Consider the following 19,563-nt stretch of genomic DNA (forward strand, 5'->3'; position numbering starts at 1 on the left):
TTTTTCCTGAATATGTATACCTCGTATTGCTTTCTCTTGTCTTATTGCACTAGCTAAAACTTCTAGTAACATGTTGAAAGGCATGGTGAGAGGAGTCGTCATCTCACTGTACCTGATCCTAGTAGGAAAGCTTCAAGTTTTCCACCTTTAAGTATGATGTAAACTGTAGGCTTTTGTAGATAGTCTTTATTAGGTTGAAGTTCCCCTCTGCTCTTTATGTACTTAAAGTTTTTGACATGAATGGGTGTTGTATTTTGTCAAAGGATTTTGTGCATATATTGACATGATCATATGATTTTTGTTTTTCAGCCTATTCTTGCTGAATCTTTTTTACTTTTTCTAACTCAGTTTGCTTTCTTTCCAGATATAGTCTTCTCTTTTATCTACTATTTTTATAGCAAGTTCTACTGTCTATTTTATTGTTTCCTTTATTGTTGTCCCATTTTGCTCTCTTCATTCTTTTTGCATGAATTCTGTTTATAGTTTAATCCCTTTCTCTGTTGTTACATTATCTAATATCAACTTTTATGTCAATATTTGGACTCTTGTTTCATGAAACTCATTTTCTGTTACTTTTTCAAAAATAATTCATTCCTGCTATCCTGAATGTTGTGCTCATCATTCTTATGTGGTTTAAAATAATTTATTATGTAAATCATTATCTGTATGGTATTTTGGAATTTCACATAAATTGCTTTATACTTTGAATTGTTTTCTTTTTTTTTAATTTTATTTATTTTTGAACTTTACAATATTGTATTGGTTTTGCCATATATCAACATGAATCCGCCAGAGGTATACATGTGTTCCCCATCCTGAACCCTCCTTCTTCCTCCCTCCCCGAACCATCCCTCTGGGTCGTCCCAGTGCACCAGCCCCAAGCATCCAGTATCATGCATCAAACCTGGACTGGTGACTCGTTTCATATATGATATTATACATGTTTCAATGCCATTCTCCCAAATCATCCCACCCTCTCCCTCTCCCACAGAGTCCAAAAGACTGTTCTATACATCAGTGTCTCTTTTGCTGTCTCGTATACAGGGTTATTGTTACCATCTTTCTAAATTCCATATATATGCGTTAGTATGCTGTATTGGTATTTTTCTGTCTGGCTTACTTCACTCTGTATAATAGGCTCCAGTTTCATCCACCTCATTAGAACTGATTCAAATGTATTCTTCTTAATGGCTGAGTAATACTCCATTGTGTATATGTTTTCATAAAACAAAACATGCTTGTTACATCATAATATCCTAATAACCACTTTTTGTATTTGTCTATTGATCCTATTTTTTGCTCTTTTTTTCTTATTCTAGTACAATTATGCAGATTTAAAGCTGGTCTATTTCTACTAATCAATTGTAATGTTTGTCCTAGTCTAGTTATTTACAGGCAATGTGTGAAGCAGAGACAAGAGTGCAAGTCAGTAATTCTGTGTACATGTGAGTATGATGTGAACAAAATGTGAGTGTGGTGTGAATAAGAGACAAGGCTTTCATTTGTTTAATTTTACTTCATTGCAGCCAGCTAAAATTAGTGGCTCTCAGACTTTTCAAAATATAATTTCTTTCATCAGTCTCATGCTAGCGTAGTTTCCCACAAATTATGACTTTCTTGTTTGATTCATTTTACGGCCATTTGTGTGTCAAAACTGATCCTCTTTACTGCTGTCATCAGTCCATATAGCCATTCTCTTTTTGCTAAATAAGAGGGTCTTGATTTTTTTTTGGTCATGTAATATCAAATATTTTGTCAACTTGAATTCTGCCAAAATTTTCTTAGATCCTCAGCTCCAAGTATTCTTTCTTAGTGTCTTTTTCTCCTGTCAGTTAAAAATTCACCACATATGGGTAACTTTAGGGCATTCTTTGGTTTCTTTAAAACATGAGGCTGGCATTTTTCCTTCTTGATCTCCTAAATTTCTTAATGTGTTTTGAAGAAGAGAAAGAGGGAAATCCTCTCTACATATTGTTCTTTTTAAACTAGAAGTTGTAAGGCAAGTTTCAAAGGCTTCATTCTGGATGTCCAGAGGATGGTGGACTTTATTCTTCTAACTCCATTTATTGGGTTTCTCAGGTGATTTTAAGCCTTTAATTAATTTTAACTTCTAGCCCAGCCAAAGTACTAGGAATATATGATTTCTCTACCTCATTCTAGACAATTTTTTGTTTTTTATTTTGCTTTTCCTAAAGACTGGAGAAGGCGATGGCACCCCACTCCAGTACTCTTGCCTGGAAAATCCCATGGATGGAGGAGCCTGGTAGGCTGCAGTCCAGGGGGTCGCTAAGAGTCGGACACGACTGAGCGACTTCCCTTTCACTTTCACTTTCATGCATTGGAGAAGGAAATGGCAACCCACTCCAGTGTTCTTGCCTGGAGAATCCCAGGGACAGGGGAGCCTGGTGGGCTGCCGTCTATGGGGTCGCACAGAGTCGGACACGACTGAAGTGACTTAGCAGCAAAGACTGGTTAAGTAAAAATATCATGTAGTTTTGAATCAGAAAAGCTTTACATAAAGTCCACCCTTGTCTGCCTGGATTTATAACTTGTATTTATGTTTTTCACCTTTAAATAGACATAGAAGTGGTAGTATGCTGGAGCTAATTCATGCTTACTAGATCCCATGCCTGTTACTGTCTTGGTGGTATTTTAAAGTGAGCATGGTGTGGTATTTACAGCATGGAAATTGGCAGACTGTAACAATCAGGCCTCCTTCCTCCAGAGTTGCTAAAGATTACCACTCAGCAGCAACATTCTTTTCATGAACATATTGCTAGTATTGAATATATTAATTTATGGAATATATTGTTTTCTGGCATGCTGTAAATACTCAGTAAACATTAGTCATTTCTTTTTTTTTTTTTTTTTCATTAGTCATTTCTTGCTTGCTTGCTTTCCTATTTCTGTTCTCTAACCAGTGTCTTAACTTCAGTTCCTATGGATCTCATGGAATTTCCTCTTAAGTGTTTCATTGTTCTTATACTAACTTTGACTCAAAGCTGAATAATATGCTTGCCTGGCCTCTGACTTAATTTATTCTCCTTTCATATCATTGTTCACTCTTTCCTTTCTCTGAAGTACTTTCTTAATGCTGACCTCTGTGGCTTTTAGCATTAATCAATTTTTTTTTAGTTTAATTAAAGCTGTTTCTGTTATTTCTCACATCTTTTTGTCCAACTTCTTAAAATCTTTCCCTTCATCTCTACATCAAGGTTCATCATGAATCTCACTGTAAAATGTGGTGAAGCATATAAATTATTAATATATTTACCCTATATATGCAACCCACAACTGACCACTGAAATGCTAATTATGATGAATGCCACAATAAAGTGAAAGAAGATTGAAAAGTGATTCTCCTCCCACACTCTTAAGCTGGGTCTTTTCTGTTGCAAAATTCCTTTTCCAGTAATTTGCAATCTCTAAGAGATGAAATGAGCTAATGGACACTGCTTCTTTTCTTTTTCTCAGAACACATTTTGAAAAAGGTTAGATCAGGAACAAATCTTTATTAAAATAGGTAATAAGCTAATAGGATTTCAAAAGCAGCAGCTATGAATAAATTCTTCATCTCACACTACCATGAGTCTGGCCCAGATCATAACTTCCTTTGGCAAAGTCAATATTATTTCAAACCTTTCAAAAGAGTAGTATTTTTCCTTGTTGGAAAAACTTAAATGGTTCCAAAGCAAATTAGATGAAAAACATATCACAAGCAGACATTTTCTAGATATTCTCTAGAGATAGTCTTTAAATTTTGGATATAATTAGATAAAAGTGCAGAGAACATTTTTCTGTGTCAATTTTAGCAGTAATCAGGTAACAATCAACAATAGTATATATTTTACATGTTGCATGAGATAACCTTTCAAAACATGTGTGAGGACTTTCTTAGGCATAAACACTTGTGGAAGAGAGATGTGAGAATGAGGAGAATGAGAATGAAGAGAATTAGTAAGTGATGCAGGCCCTATCGCCTCAATCCACCTCCTGGGATCTCTGGAGTTTAAATATCCCATCAGATGTAGGATTGAAATGGCTCGGCCCTTACACCTCTGTCTCCATCAGATTAGCGGTGTGAGCTTCCCTCACAAATGTAACTTTGGGTGAGATGGCTCTCTGAAGTTGAGACAATTCTTGAAGGTGATTTCATACAGTTGGAGCAACATTCCCTTCTTCCAGGCAGAACTGGGGCTGATGACTCTACACAAACCCCACGTAAATATTTTTAGCCTTATTGTTTTCAGTGAAAACGAATTGAATACAAAGACCTCTATCACTGTTAAAAACATAGGCAAAATGAATCCGCCACAGGTATACATGTGTTCCCCATCCTGAACCCTCCTCCCACCTCCCTCCAAATAATGGATTCACAGTGCAACGAAATTTGGATCTTTTTTAGGCAAAAATATATCAAATAAAGCAGACATCTGCCCACATAAACACACACAGATGACAATATCCCCACAATAAAGAATAACAATTTGGAAAAAAAAAAGGTAGGATTTGAAATATATTTAGTAAGTCTACTAAAATTTTGTAACAATAAGTAATTGAAATTAGGAAAAGGATGGAGTCATTTGAAATAATATAAATGTGCACAAATTATTTTAGAAATTTCTCTTAATGGTTCTGAGGCAAAGCTGTGTTTCTGACAATAAAAGTTATTTTCAAAATACCTCAATAAAACTTTAGAAGCATATGTTTATTACATTTCTTTTCACATAAGTATAAGCAGCATTACACATCAGCTATATTAAAATTAGTATACTAATAAAAAGTTTCTAAAATAATTTATTTTATTATTGTGGTAAAACATACATAACATAAAATTTACCATCTTAATTATTTTTAAGTATACAAAACAGTGGCCCTAGAAACATTCATAGTTTTGAACAACCATCATCAGTATCCATCCAAAGAACTTCCATCAACCCGGACTGAAGCTTTGTATCTATGAAACAATAATTTTCCTTTACCCCCTACCTGAACACCTAGTAACCACTATTCTCTTTTCTCCCCGTGAATTTGCCTATTCCAGGCAACTCATATGAGTCACACAATATTTGTCCTTTGGTGTTTGGCTTATTTCACTTAACATAATGTTTTAAGGTTCATCATATTGTAACATGTTTTGGTAATCCATTCCTTTGTAAGTTGAATAATATCCTGTTGTATGTACATACCATATTTTATTTATCCATTCATCTGTCCATGAACATTTGGGTTGTTACCACTTTTGACTATTGTGAATAATTATTTTATAGAAATAAATATTTGACACTCAGCTGTCAGTACTCCTGTATATATACCCAGATGTGGACTTTCTAGATCATATGATAAATCTGTATTTAATTTTTTGAGGAAGCAACATATTGTTTCCACAGGGACTGCATCATTTATATTCCCAGCAACAATGTAAAGTGGTTCAAGTTTCTCCACATTGTGCCAACAGTTGTTGTTTTCTTTCTTGTTTTGTTGATAATAAGCATCCTAATGAGATCTCAGATGCGTTGATTTGAATTCCCCTAAGGACTCCCAGGTGTTTGTTGTTGCTTAGTTGGTAAGTCCTGTCTAACTCTGCAATCCCATGGACCTTAGCCCAGTAAGTAGGCTCTTCTGTTCATAGGATTTCCCAGGTAAGAATACCCGAGTGGGTTACCATTTCCTTCTCCAGGGAATCTTCCTGACCCAGAGATCGAACCCACATCTCCTACACTGCAGGCAGATTCTTTACCACTGAGTTCCCAGGTGGTACACTGGTAAAGAATCCACCTGCCAGTGCAGGAGACACAAGAGACGTGACTTGATCCCTGGGTCAGGAAGATTCCCTGAAGTAGGAAATGGCTACCCACTCCAGTATTCTTGCCTGGAAAACTTCATGGACAGAGGGCCCTGGCAGTCTACAGTCTATTGGGTTGCATGGAGTCAAACATGACTGAGCACAACACAACACAGCACAAGGATATAGTGATGTTAAACATTATCTCATGAACTTATTGGCTCTTTGTATATATTCTTTGGAGAAATGTCTATTCAATTTATTTGCCAATTTTTAATTGGAATGATTAATATTGTTTTATTTTGAATTATTTTTATTGTCAATTAAGAATATATTCTCTATGCTCAAATATTAATATTTACCTTTGATTTATATTCCATATTATTTTTATAATACACCTACTTTTAAAAAAGGATTTTGAAATTGCTTATGCTAAACACAAGGGACTTCCCTTGTAGCTCAGTTGGTAAAGAGTCTGCTGCAGTTCAGAACACCTGGGATTAATCCCTGGGTCAGGAAGATCTCCTGGAGAAGGAAATGGCAACCCACTCAAGTATTCTGGCCTGAAGAATCCCATGGACAGAGGAACCTGGCAGGCTACAGTCCATGAGATCACAAGAGTCAGACAAGATTTAGCAACTAAACCACCACCACGCTAAACACAAAATTAAAAAATACACAGTTAAGACAAACAACCTTGTAGGTATTTTTAGGGAGAGTGGATCACAAGAACTATGTTGAAATCCGTCTTCTACAACTAATTCCCTATATGATTATGGGAAAATAACTTAATTCCCTGTTTTATTATCACTAAAAATGCAGTATTTGGCTTAGAACAAATTTCAGATACCATTACATTCTATAATTGTATATTAACATAACTGATAAAAAGCAAAGGAAGAAACAAATATGCATAGTTACATTGTTATAGGAATGGGGAGATAATATTTGTTGGCATATTTAAACTTCATCAATAAATCTTAAGAAAAGCATTTTTTAATTTTAAAGTATAATATACTTACCTGTAGCAAAACACGCTGACCTTAAATATGATTTGACGAATTTTGACAAATGCACCTACCGGTACTCTTGCCTGGAAAATCCCATGGACGGAGGAGCCTGGTGGGCTACAGTCCATGGGGTCTCAAAGAGTTGGACACGACTGAGCGACTTCTCTTTCACTTTTCACTTTCATGCACTGGAGAAGGAAATGGCAACCCACTCCAGTGTTCTTGCCTGGAGAATCCCAGGGACGGAGGAGCCTGGTGGGCTGCTGTCTATGAGGTCACACAGAGTCGGACATGACTGACGTGACTTAGCAGCAGAAGCAGCAGCTGCAATCACTTGAGGATGTAAAATACCCATCATCCTGGAAAATTGCTGTGTTACTTCTTAGACAACCTCCTACCCACAACAGGCAACCACTGTTCTAACTTCTTTCAACAGAACATTGATATTTCCTCATTTAGACTTTTATGTAAGTGAATTTATAAAGCAAATATCCTTTTGGATGTGATTTTTCTCAGCATAATATTTTTTGAGTTTCTGCACGCTAATCAGTGGTCTGTTCTTTGTTATTGCTGAGTGGTGTTCCTTGTACTAGTATGCCACATCTTGTTTATACAGTCACCTTCTGATCAGTGTTTGGGTCATTTTGTGTATACATGTCTGAGTGTGTGTGTGTGTGTGTGTGTGTGTCTGTTTATGTGTTTGGCAAATGCATAGAAGTGAAGTTTCCGGCCATGAATTAGGTATATGGTTAACTTAGTGAAAAAAATTCCAAGTTTCTGAACTGATTGTATATACTATTTTAAACCCTTAGCACTAAGAGAGGTTCTATTGTTCAATGTTCTGGATGACATTCGTGTTGGCGATGTCATTGCCAATTGAGCCATTCTGTGGAGTGTGCAGTGAAATTGCAGTATGGGCCTTTATTTCCATTTATCTCATTTCCCTTAGGACTAAGAATGTTGACCATCTTTACTGGGGCTGCACAAAATGGTTAATGATTATATAACATATATATAACCCCTTTGTGCAGTTCTTTTCTACTTTTACCCACTATTTTATTAGGTTGTTGAGATTTTATAATTGAGCCTTGAGTTGTTTATATTTGCATGTAAGTTTTTTTGTCAGATATATAGTTATTGCAAATAATTTTCTGCCAGTTTCTGGTTGTCTCATTCATTTTCTTTATGTTAAGAAGTTTTTAATTTTAATGAAATCCATTTTATCTTTTTGGTTTTCTCTTTATGGTTAGTGCTTTCTGAGTCTAACAAAATACTGATTACCTTAAGGTCATAAGGTTATTCTTCCCCCATATTTTCTTCTGGTAAATGTATAGTTTTATATTTTCCATCTCAATCATTTATACATTTTTGTGTATATCATAACACATGAAATATAGTTTTTTTATTGTTTTTCTTTTCCATATGGAGATCTATGTAATGAACCAGTTGTTCTAGCATAATTTATGAAAATACTTTTCTGTTTGAAATATCATATGCCTTAGTTAAAACTCAATTGACCCTATTTACTAGCCTGTTTATGAATGATTGACTCTGTTCCATTGATCTATTTGTATATTATTTATGTTATCTAGCTTATTGTACCTTTAAGGTAAGTTTGAAGTCAAGTGCACCAACTTTGATATGTGTAAGAGAATTCACTTGTTGATAAGTTAACACCTTAACACTCAAATAGCTAAGAGAAAAATAATTTTTTTATACTGTAGTTCCAACTTTCTATATTTCTGTGTTTAAAATGTTTTAACAAGTTTATTTCTTTTGCAGTTAGTGCACCTGTGACTGTATTTTTATTTATGATTTGTGATGGTTAAGATCTTCAGTATGATATTAAATGGAGATGATGAGAATGGAAAATTTCCTGTTTTGATCTTATGGTTAAATTATTATGCATTTTTATATCTTATATGATATTAACCACAGGAATTTTGTAGAATAAGTAGAAAATAAGGTTTTGAAGCTGCTTATGATGAAAGAATAAAGTAAAAACACACAGTTAAGGATAAGAGTTTTATAGCTATTTTTCCAGAGAGTGTATTATGAGACATGTTGTACCCATGCTCTTCTATAATTATTATGATTATGGGAAAAGCATTTAATCCATCAAGTTTCTGGTTGCATCTCAACTAAAAGCAAAATAAGTAGGTGAGGTTAAATTTGAGACACACTTGCATTTTGTAATTCTATATTAACATGCTAATAAAATAAGAAAACCTACATTCATAAGTATAAGAAGAAAAGATGATAGCTCCACTTATTTTGCCTTTCTCTATAAATCTTTCCAGTAAAATTATTTCCAAATTATTGAGGAGTAATTTGCATATTCCATGTTTCCTAATAAAAATTAATATGTATTTTAAAATATATAGTATTTTTATTTTTTATATAAATTTATTTATTTTAATTGGAGGTTAATTACTTTACAATATTGTATTGGTTTTGCTATACATCAACATGAATCCGCCATGGGTGTACATGTGTTCCCCATCCTGAACCCTCCTTCTTCCTCCCTCCCCGAACCATCCCTCTGGGTCATCCCAGTGCACCAGCCCCAAGCATCCAGTATCATACATCGAACCTGGACTGGCGACACGTTTCATATATGATATTATACATGTTTCAATGCCATTCTCCCAAATCATCCCACCCCCTTCCTCTCCCATAAAGTCCAAAAGACTGTTCTATACATCTGTGTCTCTTTTGCTATGTTGTATACAAGGTTATCATTACCATCTTTCTAAATTCCATATATATGCGTTAGTATACTGCATTGGTGTTTTTCTTTCTGGCTTACTTTACTCTGTATAATAGGCTTCAGTTTCATCCACCTCATTAGAACTGATTCAAATGTATTCTTTTTAATGGCTGAGTAATACTCCATTGTGTATATGCATCACAGCTTTCTTATCCATTCATCTGCTGATTGGCATCTAGGTTGCTTCCATGTCCTGGCTATTATAAACAGTGCTGCAGTAAACATTGGGGTACACGTGTCTCTTTCCCTTCTGGTTTCCTCAGTGTGTGTGCTCAGCAGTGGGATTGCTGGGTCATAAGGCAATTCTATTTCCAGTTTTTTAAGGAATCTCCACACTGTTCTCCATAGTGGCTGTACTAGTTTGCATTTCCACCAACAGTGTAAGAGGGTTCCCTTTTCTCTACATCTTCTCCAGCATTTATTGCTGGTAGACTTTTGGATCGCAGCCATTCTGACTGGCGTGAAATGGTACCTCATTGTGGTTTTGATTTGCATTTCTCTGATAATGAGTGATGTTGAGCATCTTTTCATGTGTTTGTTAGCCATCTATATGTCTTCTTTGCAGAAATGTCTATTTAGTTATTTGGCCCATTTTTTGATTGGGTCATTTATTTTTCTGGAATTGAGCTGCAGGAGTTGCTTGTATATTTTTGAGATTAGTTGTTTGTCAGTTGCTTCATTTTTTATTATTTTCTCCCATTCTGAAGGCTGTCTTTTCACCTTGCTTATAGTTTCCTTTGTTGTGCAGAAGCTTTTAATTAGGTCCCATTTATTTTTGTTTTTATTTCCAATATTCTGGGAGGTGGGTCATAGAAGATCCTGCTGTGATTTATGTCGGAGAGTGTTTTGCCTATGTTCTCCTCTAGAAGTTTTATAGTTTCTGGTCTTACATTTAGATCTTTAATCCATTTTGAGTTTATTTTTGTGTATGGTGTTAGAAAGTGTTCTAGTTTCATTCTTTTACAAGTGGTTGACCAGATTTCCCAGCACCACTTGTTAAAGAGATTGTCTTTAATCCATTGTATATTCTTGCCTCCTTTGTCAAAGATAAGGTGTCCATATGTGCGTGGATTTATCTCTGGGCTTTCTATTTTGTTCCATTGATCTATATTTCTGTCTTTGTGCCAGTACCATACTGTCTTGATGACTGTGGCTTTGGAGTAGAGCCTGAAGTCAGGCACTGTATTAAAAATATGAATTAAAAACATATGAATGATATTTTGCTAAACTAATTACATTTATTTTTTCTTTTTATATGTTTTTCTTTTTAATACACAATGTATTTTAACAATTTATAATATTATAAGTTTAATATATAATACATATAGTATTGAATTTTACTGTTTAACAGTTGCACACTATTTCATTGTATGCATCTACAAAAATGTAAACAAAACTGACAACCAGCCCTTCTCAGAAAGATTTATATTCAGTTGGTCAACATTAAGAGTCAGATGTGCTCTATGTTTGCATTTTTTTTTTGGTTTTGTTTTTTTAATTCCTATGCAAGATTCTGTGCATGGAAATAGAAACATGAGCCTGGCCTTCCCTAAAGTTCTGAATCTCTGTTTTTAATTAATTATTGTTGTCATTGTTTCATGCCTTTAAAATATTATGATTTGTTGCTTCAAGCTTAAGCTTCTTCAGGATTTGTCAGGGATTAATTGATCTTAATGTCATTTTATGCTGTGGTATTAATTTGCTTTAACTTCCCATCATACATGGCCACCTAATGTAAACAGCTGACTCATTGGAAAATATCCTAATGCTGGGAAAGACTGAGGGCAAGAGAAGGGGGTGGCAGAGGATGAGATGATTAGGTAATGATTACTGACTCAGTGGACATGAGTTTGAACAAACTCTGGGACATGATGAAGGACATTGAAGCCTGGCGTACTTCAGTCCGTGGGGTCGCAGAGTCAGACATATTTTAGTGATTGAACAACAACCCAGCAAGGATATCTTGGTTGCTTCCAAGTTTTTACAATTACAGATGAAGGTTCCATGAACATCCACATGCAGGTATTGTGTGGACATAATTTTGCAGCTCCTTTGGGTAAGTACCAAGGAGCATGATTACTGGATCACATGGCAGAAGTATGTGCAGTAGTGTCAGAAACCTTCAACTGTCTTTCAAGTGGCTGCACTATTTTGCAATCCCACCAGCAAAGAGGAGGAGTTGTTATCGCTCTACATCTTTACCAGCAAGTTTGTTGTTAGTGTTCCAGATTTGGGGCATTCAAATAGATGTGTAGTGGTATCTCAAAGTTATTTTAATTTGCATTCCCTGATAACATATGAAGTAGAGGATCTTTTCATGTGCTTGTTTGTTGTTTGTTTCTTTACTGTTGATTTTAAGATATCTTATTATATTTTATCAGATGTGTCTTTGCAAATTTTTTCTTCCAGTCTGCATTCTGACATCTCATTCCCTTGACATTGTCTTTTGCAGAGCAGAAATGTTCGATTTTAATGAAGTCCAGCTTATTAATGTATTCTTTCATGGATCATGCTTTAGATATTGTACCTTAATGTTATTAACTAACATAACCAAGCTTCTTTACAATTTCTCCAATACTATATCCTAAATGTTTCGCGTTTACACTTAGGTCTATGATCCATCAAATCAAATGCAGATTTATATCAACTTCAGAAATTTATCTTAATCCTCCTGAGATTTTATTTTTTACTTTAAAATGACATGAATTTTCTGTTCTATTCATATTTTGACTATATGTATAAATACAATGTGTGCTGTGTGTGTGTGTGTGTTGATTCCCTTCAGCCATATCTGACTCTGCAAACCTGTGGACTGTAGCCTGCCAGGCTCCTCTATCCATGGGGTTCTCCAGGCAAGAATACTGGAGTGGGTTGCCATGCCTTCCTCCAGGGGATCTTCCCAACCCAGGGATTGAACCCAAGTCTCTTAAGTCTCCTGCATTGGTAGGTGGGTTCTTTACCTCTTGCACCACCTGGGAAGCCCATAAACATAGTATTAGCACTGTAGTTACAAAAACGAAATATATGTAATGTGTTTAAGGATTAAATAATAAAAATAGTACTAATTTCTGTTTATTATAGCTTCTTGACCTTTTAGCTAAGATTATGTATAATATCTGTTCTTATGAGTTTAATACCACGTATTGACATAATGTATGCCAGTTATTGCTAGCCAACTTACATACTGTAATTTATAAACAATTGCAATACAAAAGATTGTTGTTCCTACTTTACCAAGAGGAAACTGAAGCTTTGAGAGGTGAGTTATTATATCTAGTTACTAATAAATTTTCCAGCTAGGATTCAAATCTGGTACTATCTTATTCTTTACCATCTGAGCCACCTGGGAAGCCCATCTTATCAAGAAACTTGGATTAATTCACTCTAGTGCAATAACAAATCAGTAAATAGATGTAAAACATCAGAGAGAAAACACATTGTATTTTATTTTTTCATTGTATTTTATTTTTGTGGGTAGACTTCTTATTGAATACATAAATCTGTCAGCAATAAATTTCAACCTGAAATTGCTTTACTCTTAAAATAGTGACAACCATTTATAGAGGAAAGAACCCTGGAGTGTCTACTTCAGGGCACATTAGCAGCCAAGATTCCTTGAAAATATGACCTAATCTCCCAGAGTCTCAGTTACTCTATTTTTAAAAGAAATAATAACATCTATTTATGTGAGTTGTAATTTTGGAAATCAAAATTGGGAGATGGATATGCAAATTATTTAAAATCTGTCAAGCTCCTTTCAAATGCTTAGTGTTATTGCAATTTAGGACACACATTAATGAAAAAGCACATCAACTTCTAATGAAAGCATATTTAATTCAGTGCAGTTTTAATTACAAAATGACAAGAAGAATCGAAAGGAAATACCCAAAAATGGAAGTGACAGCATAAGTAGTAATTATATGTTGACCATGTGCTGTGTTGCTTGTTGGGTATTCTTCCCAACATACTTTCCTACTGACCTGTTTAATATGCTGGAAACATGGAAACCAAAAGAAATGTGAAGAGTATTGAAACACACACAGATACAGAATTGGAAATATTTCCAAATGAAGCATCATCATGTTTTTAATTTAATCAACAGAAAGTAAAGAAAATCTTGTCTTTAGTTAAGCAGGAATCATAGATTACTAAAGTAAAATCATACACAAATGTTACATAAAGGCAAGACAGAAATAGTTAGACGGTCATAAATTTGGAGATAAAGCAATGAAAACTGGTGAGCCCTTTAACAGCAACCAAATGAAATTAACAGAATAGTAAAAAGTCATACTTTACAACGTGAGTTTAAACATATGTTAAAATACTTTAAAAGCATGAAATAAATGTATGACTGTAAATTTAATTTGTTCTCTGGCCAAAAGCAATATAGCAAGTGAAACCTGGCCTATAAAATGAACTGTGGGTTTTTTTTTTTTCATTTTTAAACAGTTCCAAATAGAAATTTTGATTCTCCAGTTTTTGAACAGCAGTTTAAAACAAGACTGTAATAGTTCTTTCTTAGGAAATTCAGACCTTGTTCTCAAAGCCTCACTTTGCAACCAGTTTTTTGTTTGTTAAATTTACTGTTTTGTTTTCCGATGCATCCATATTTCGTAATATTGTACCCAAAATTTTAAGAATACACTCTCTTTCCTGCCCCTGATATGTTTTTAGTCAACCAGAAACCTTTAGAGTTTTCTTTTCCAATAAACACATTTCTTAATGTAAAGTACTCATGTGTGAATCAACTCAGTACTGAAATATTTGAAGGAAGTGTTGTTTGTTGATTGAATATTGATCTGAGGGCAATCTATACATGTTGTAGCTCTACATTTTTTTAAGGGTAATTCATTAAGATAGTTTAAGTGCCCAGATATATATTTGTGTACACAGATTAATAGCTAAGAAATGTCACAATCAAATAATTAATTCCAAGAGCTATTACTAAAATTGGATGTGGTATACACCTTGGTTAAGTAGGTTTATAGGATGAATTGCCTGAAGAGTCAAATGATCTCAGCTTTCTTTCTTTGCCTGTTTATTTCTACTAAACAAGAGAAAAATAATTCCATTAATACCTAACAGCATGTTTATTTGTGTGCACTAGTAAAACAAAATTAGGAATCAAATGTATGTTTTTATGAGAATCATCTTGCTAAAAAAGACGAGTTAGAACAAATGTTTCATACTAGGTAAACCCTCCCAACTACACACCTTAAGCAAAATGTTTGCTTTTAAAGGATAAGATTAAAAAAAAAAAAACAAAAAACACTAATAAATAAATAAATAAAAGAAAAGTGCTAAGATGCTGAATGAGGTAGAACTAAGCTCATGAGAAAATACACTGTATCTTAAAACACATAAATGCAAAATACTTTGATAACTAATATATGTTATCTTTCATATTGACAGATCCCCATGGGGTAAAAATGAAGTCTTCTCTATCATTGAACACCTGGATTCTAACATCATGCACATGAGTTTACTGAACCAAACTGCTATAAATGTTAATAATTGGGATATCACTTCTTATAATATTTCTTTGATTTCTTTTCTTCTCTGCTCCTTTTTCTATTCTAAATTTTATGCTGACATCTTTATTTCTTGACTCCGATTTGTTTTCATTGTTCAATCTCAGAAGCATACCCTGTGAAGGGTCATGGATTTTAATATCTCTTAAAACATACACTATTCCTTTGGAGGATTAAATAGTGTTGTCCATATAAAGTGTGGTCATCTAAACTAAAAATATATTTTTCTAAATTAGTCTTCCAACTAACTATGATTTTAAAATTTTTCATCCCAATAGATTTTACTACTTTACTTAAATTCTTGTAATTATTTTGTAATAGTACGTGCTAAATATAAGTAATAATTTGGAAGAATGTTTGAAATTGTGAACATTCTGAAAAATTCAGAATTCCAACCATAGCTTAAAACAGTGAAGTTTCAAACAAAATTAGTGATGTAAATTGTACAATATTTTTCTATAAACAATATCCTGCAATGATAAAATATATTCAGTTCAGTTCAATTCAGTCGCTCAGTCGTGTCCGACTCTTTGCAACCTCATGAATCTCAGCACGCCAGGCCTCCCTGTCCATCACCAACTCCTGGAGTTCAATCAAACTCACGTCCATTGAGTCAGTGATGCCATCCAGCCATCTCATCCTCTGTCGTCCCCTTCTCCTCCTGCCCCCAATCCCTCCCAGCATCAGAGTCTTTTCCAGTGAGTCAACGCTTCGCGTGAGGTGGCCAAAGTACTGGAGTTTCAGCTTTAGCATCATTCCTTCCAAAGAACACCCAGGACTGATCTCCTTCAGAATGGATTGGTTGGATCTCCTTGCAGTCCAAGGGACTCTCAAGAGTCTTCTCCAACACCACAGTTCAAAAGCAGCAATTCTTGGGCGCTCAGCTTTCTTTATAGTCCAACTCTCACATCCATACATGACCACAGGAAAAACCATAGCCTTGACTAGACGGACCTTTATTGGCAAAGTAATGTCTCTGCTTTTGAATATGCTATCTAGGTTGGTCATAATTTTCCTTCCAAGGAGTAAGCATCTTTTAATTTCATGGCTGCAGTTACCATCTGTAGTGATTTTGGAGCCCACAAAAATAAAGTCTGACACTGTTTCCACTGTTTCCCCATCTATTTCCCATGAAGTGATGGGACCAGATGCCATGATCTTCGTTTTCTGAATGTTGAGCTTTACTTTTTCACTCTCCACTTTCAATTTCATCAAGAGGCTTTTGAGTTCCTCTTCACTTTCTGCCATAAGGGTGATGTCATCTGCATATCTGAGGTTATTGATATTTCTCCCAGCAATCTTGATTCCAGCTTGTGCTTCTTCCAGCCCAGTGTTTCTCATGATATACTCTGCATATAAGTTAAATAAGCAGGGTGACAATATACAGCCTTGACGTACTCCTTTTCCTATTTGGAACCAGTCTGTTGTTCCTTGTCCAGTTCTAACTGTTGCTTTCTGACCTGCATATAGGTTTCTCAAGAGGCAGGTCAGATGGTCTGGTATTCCCATCTCTTTCAGAATTGTCCACAGTTTATTGTGATCGACACAGTCAAAGGCTTTGGCATAGTCAATAAAGCAGAAATAGATGTTTTTCTGGAACTCTCTTGCTTTTTATGATCCAGATAAAATATATTAGCATTGTATTAAACAGTTTCATTTACAAAAAAATTTGTCCAGGAATGTAAGTAATTCTCAACCTTATTTACTGAAAGTCTTACAGATTTTAACATTTAAATAATCTGGTAGCTCAGTGCTTAAGCAGTGCTTCTGCCAAGTAGAAGACCCAGGTTCAATCCCTGGGCCAGGAAGATCCCCTGGAGAAGGAAATGGCAGCCCACTCCAGCATTCTTGCTTGGAAATTCCATGGACAGAGGCACTTGGTGGTCTGTAACCAATATGGTCTCAAAGAGTCATAGACTTTCCTTTTTTTTTTTTTTCTTTTTAATCTTTGGTTACACTGTGCATTTTTTGCTTTCAGTTTAAAACTTATAATTTGTCTTGTTTTTCCTTTTACTAGCTTATTTTGCTTGGCTTCCCTTGTGCCTCAGCTGATAAAGAATCCGCCAGCAGTGCGGGAGACCTGGGTTCAATTCCTGGTTTGGGAAGATCCCCTGGAGAAGGGAAAGGCTGCCCACTCTAGTATTCTGGCCTGGAAAATTCCATGGACTGTATAGTCCATGAGGTTGCAAAGTGTCTGGCAGGATTGAGTGACTTTCACTTTCCTTTTCCATGCTTAGTTTGCTTAACATCACATACAAGTCCAATAGACACAAAAGTATTTTATTGGTATACTTTCCCTCTTGTTTTTAAAAAAAGAATCTTGAATTCTAGGGTTGGTTAAGTTTTAGCAAAATATAAAATTTATGTAATGATTTCTAATAGGAGTTAAAAACAAGTTAAATTCCTGCCTGAGAAAATCGCTAATCATCATTAGATGTATCTTCAATCCATTCCATTCATCATATTTTGTTTAGTGACTGTAATAGTTTTTAAGTAATTGTCCAATTCATCAGGGAGGGTTTAGTTGGGACGTCATCTAGTTTCTGCAGAAGCTGAAGTAGTTATTTTTTTTTTACAGACAACCTCAGGTCTTTTTTTTTAACTGACTAGAAATAAGCTCTGTAAATTTGTCTCATTACATTTTCCCTTGACTAATGACTAAAGGATGCAAGCAAATAAGTTAGCTGAATAATGAAATTAAACTATGGAATTTTAATGATGTGTTGCTTTTATTTTGAGGTGAAAAAGATCACAAATGAAATTAAACACAAAATTACATGGATATATATTGAACCCTTTATTCAAGCAGCATTCAGTTCTATTTTACTAACAACAGAATGTCTATAAATTGAAAACAGCACAGTGGAAATAAGAATGATAATTTAATATATAAATATAAGAGAACAAATAGTGAGCCTTTTGTAAGTGGCAATAAAATCAAACTACAAGTAATGCCAAAAAAGCAGAAAATTTCAACTTAAATTTTTTTAAGATATTAGTGGTAAATAGAAAGCATATCTAAATTGAAATATAGAAAATAAAATATTAAATGCAAAATAAAAAAGGAATGCTCCTGCTGTGTGCATGCTCAGTCATGGCTGACTCTTTACAACCCCGTGGGACTTTAGCCCTCTAGGCTCCTTTTTCCATGAGGAATAGATTTTAATAACTCCATTCTCATCTGTGTTCAAAGCTGTACTATAGAGTACTAACACCCAAAGGCCATCCACTCTGTCACCACATCACCACCACAACTACGCATTAACATTTTCACAGGATTCAGGCAAAGGAAATGATTTAGGCAAACTTGAAAAGAAGAATACCTTCAAATATAGCTTATAGTTATGATTTTAAAAATAAAAACATGAAAAATATTGAGATTAAAAATTTATCAACTTGGTTTTAAATCATTTCAGATATGTGAGAGCATATATAAAAATATGTTTGTGATCAACTCTGGAAAACAAGTGAATGTGCAATAATTATGAATGTGTAGTAATAAAAATAATATTCAATTAATAACAGATTGTCACATGTACTTTCATATGTTGATCTCTGTTATAGACCAATGAGCTGCTCTCTAATAAAGATGTATTAAATATTCTATTAAATTGTATTAATATTTTAAATCTATTCCTTATAATTTTTATTCATTAAATTTTTAGAAATCTTTCAAGTAATTACTATTTAATAGACAATTAATCAAAAATTTTGTTAACCATTAGTGTTAAAGAGAACTTTAAGAGATTTTTCAGTAAAGATGGAACATAATAGTTTCAATTAAACCTTATGATAAAGACCTCTTGAACTAATCATATAAAACAACTATGTTTTGTATTTTAAATATCCTTCAAATTTGGAGATTCTACGGCAAAAAATAAAAAATTAACACAACCTTCACAGTTATACTTTACTCAATAATATAAAGTAAACCACAATTATTTGTGGAGCAATTAGAGCCTACAGTTTTCATTTGACTGAGTATAATGCACTATTTTCTTAGGGTAAGTTTCCTTCAACATGATAGCCTCATCACTCTTGGTTATTTCCTTTCCCACATAAAGAAGAAGAAAAGGAAATGATATGTGTATGTAAGAAACACAAGGAACAAACTGATGAGACTATAGATGAAAAAAATTACTAAAAGTGTAGTGCATCACCATGATAGGCCCACCTTATCACCAGAACAGAACGTCCAGAATGGACACCATTAATGTCCACACATTAATGAGAGCACTAGAGAGAAAGCTGAGATGGAAGTATTATTTGAAAGTATTATTCTTTCAACTTTAATTTGGACTCATTGATTAATTAGTTTACTTCTTTCTCAATAATCCACTGCCTTGATGTCTTCTCCTTCCTACCCTTCCACCTCCCACCTCTACTAAACAGAAGCAAGGCATCTAATAAGATATCTTCCTAGAAGTGATTATGGCTTTCAAATTGGGCATTACTAATGCCTAATAT

General features: G+C 34.4%; 1 protein-coding gene and 1 pseudogene across 3 annotated transcripts in view; both read left to right on the forward strand.

The window, feature by feature from the left end:
• Window positions 1–19,563, forward strand: part of CDH10 (cadherin 10) — a 186,834-nt gene that overhangs the window by 92,324 nt on the left and 74,947 nt on the right. The gene's annotated exons all lie outside the window — the stretch shown is intronic.
• Window positions 12,643–12,746, forward strand: LOC133233829 (U2 spliceosomal RNA; annotated as a pseudogene).

This window comes from Bos javanicus, chromosome 20 (genome assembly GCF_032452875.1).
Source record: "Bos javanicus breed banteng chromosome 20, ARS-OSU_banteng_1.0, whole genome shotgun sequence".
In the NCBI taxonomy this organism is placed as follows: Eukaryota; Metazoa; Chordata; class Mammalia; order Artiodactyla; family Bovidae; genus Bos; species Bos javanicus.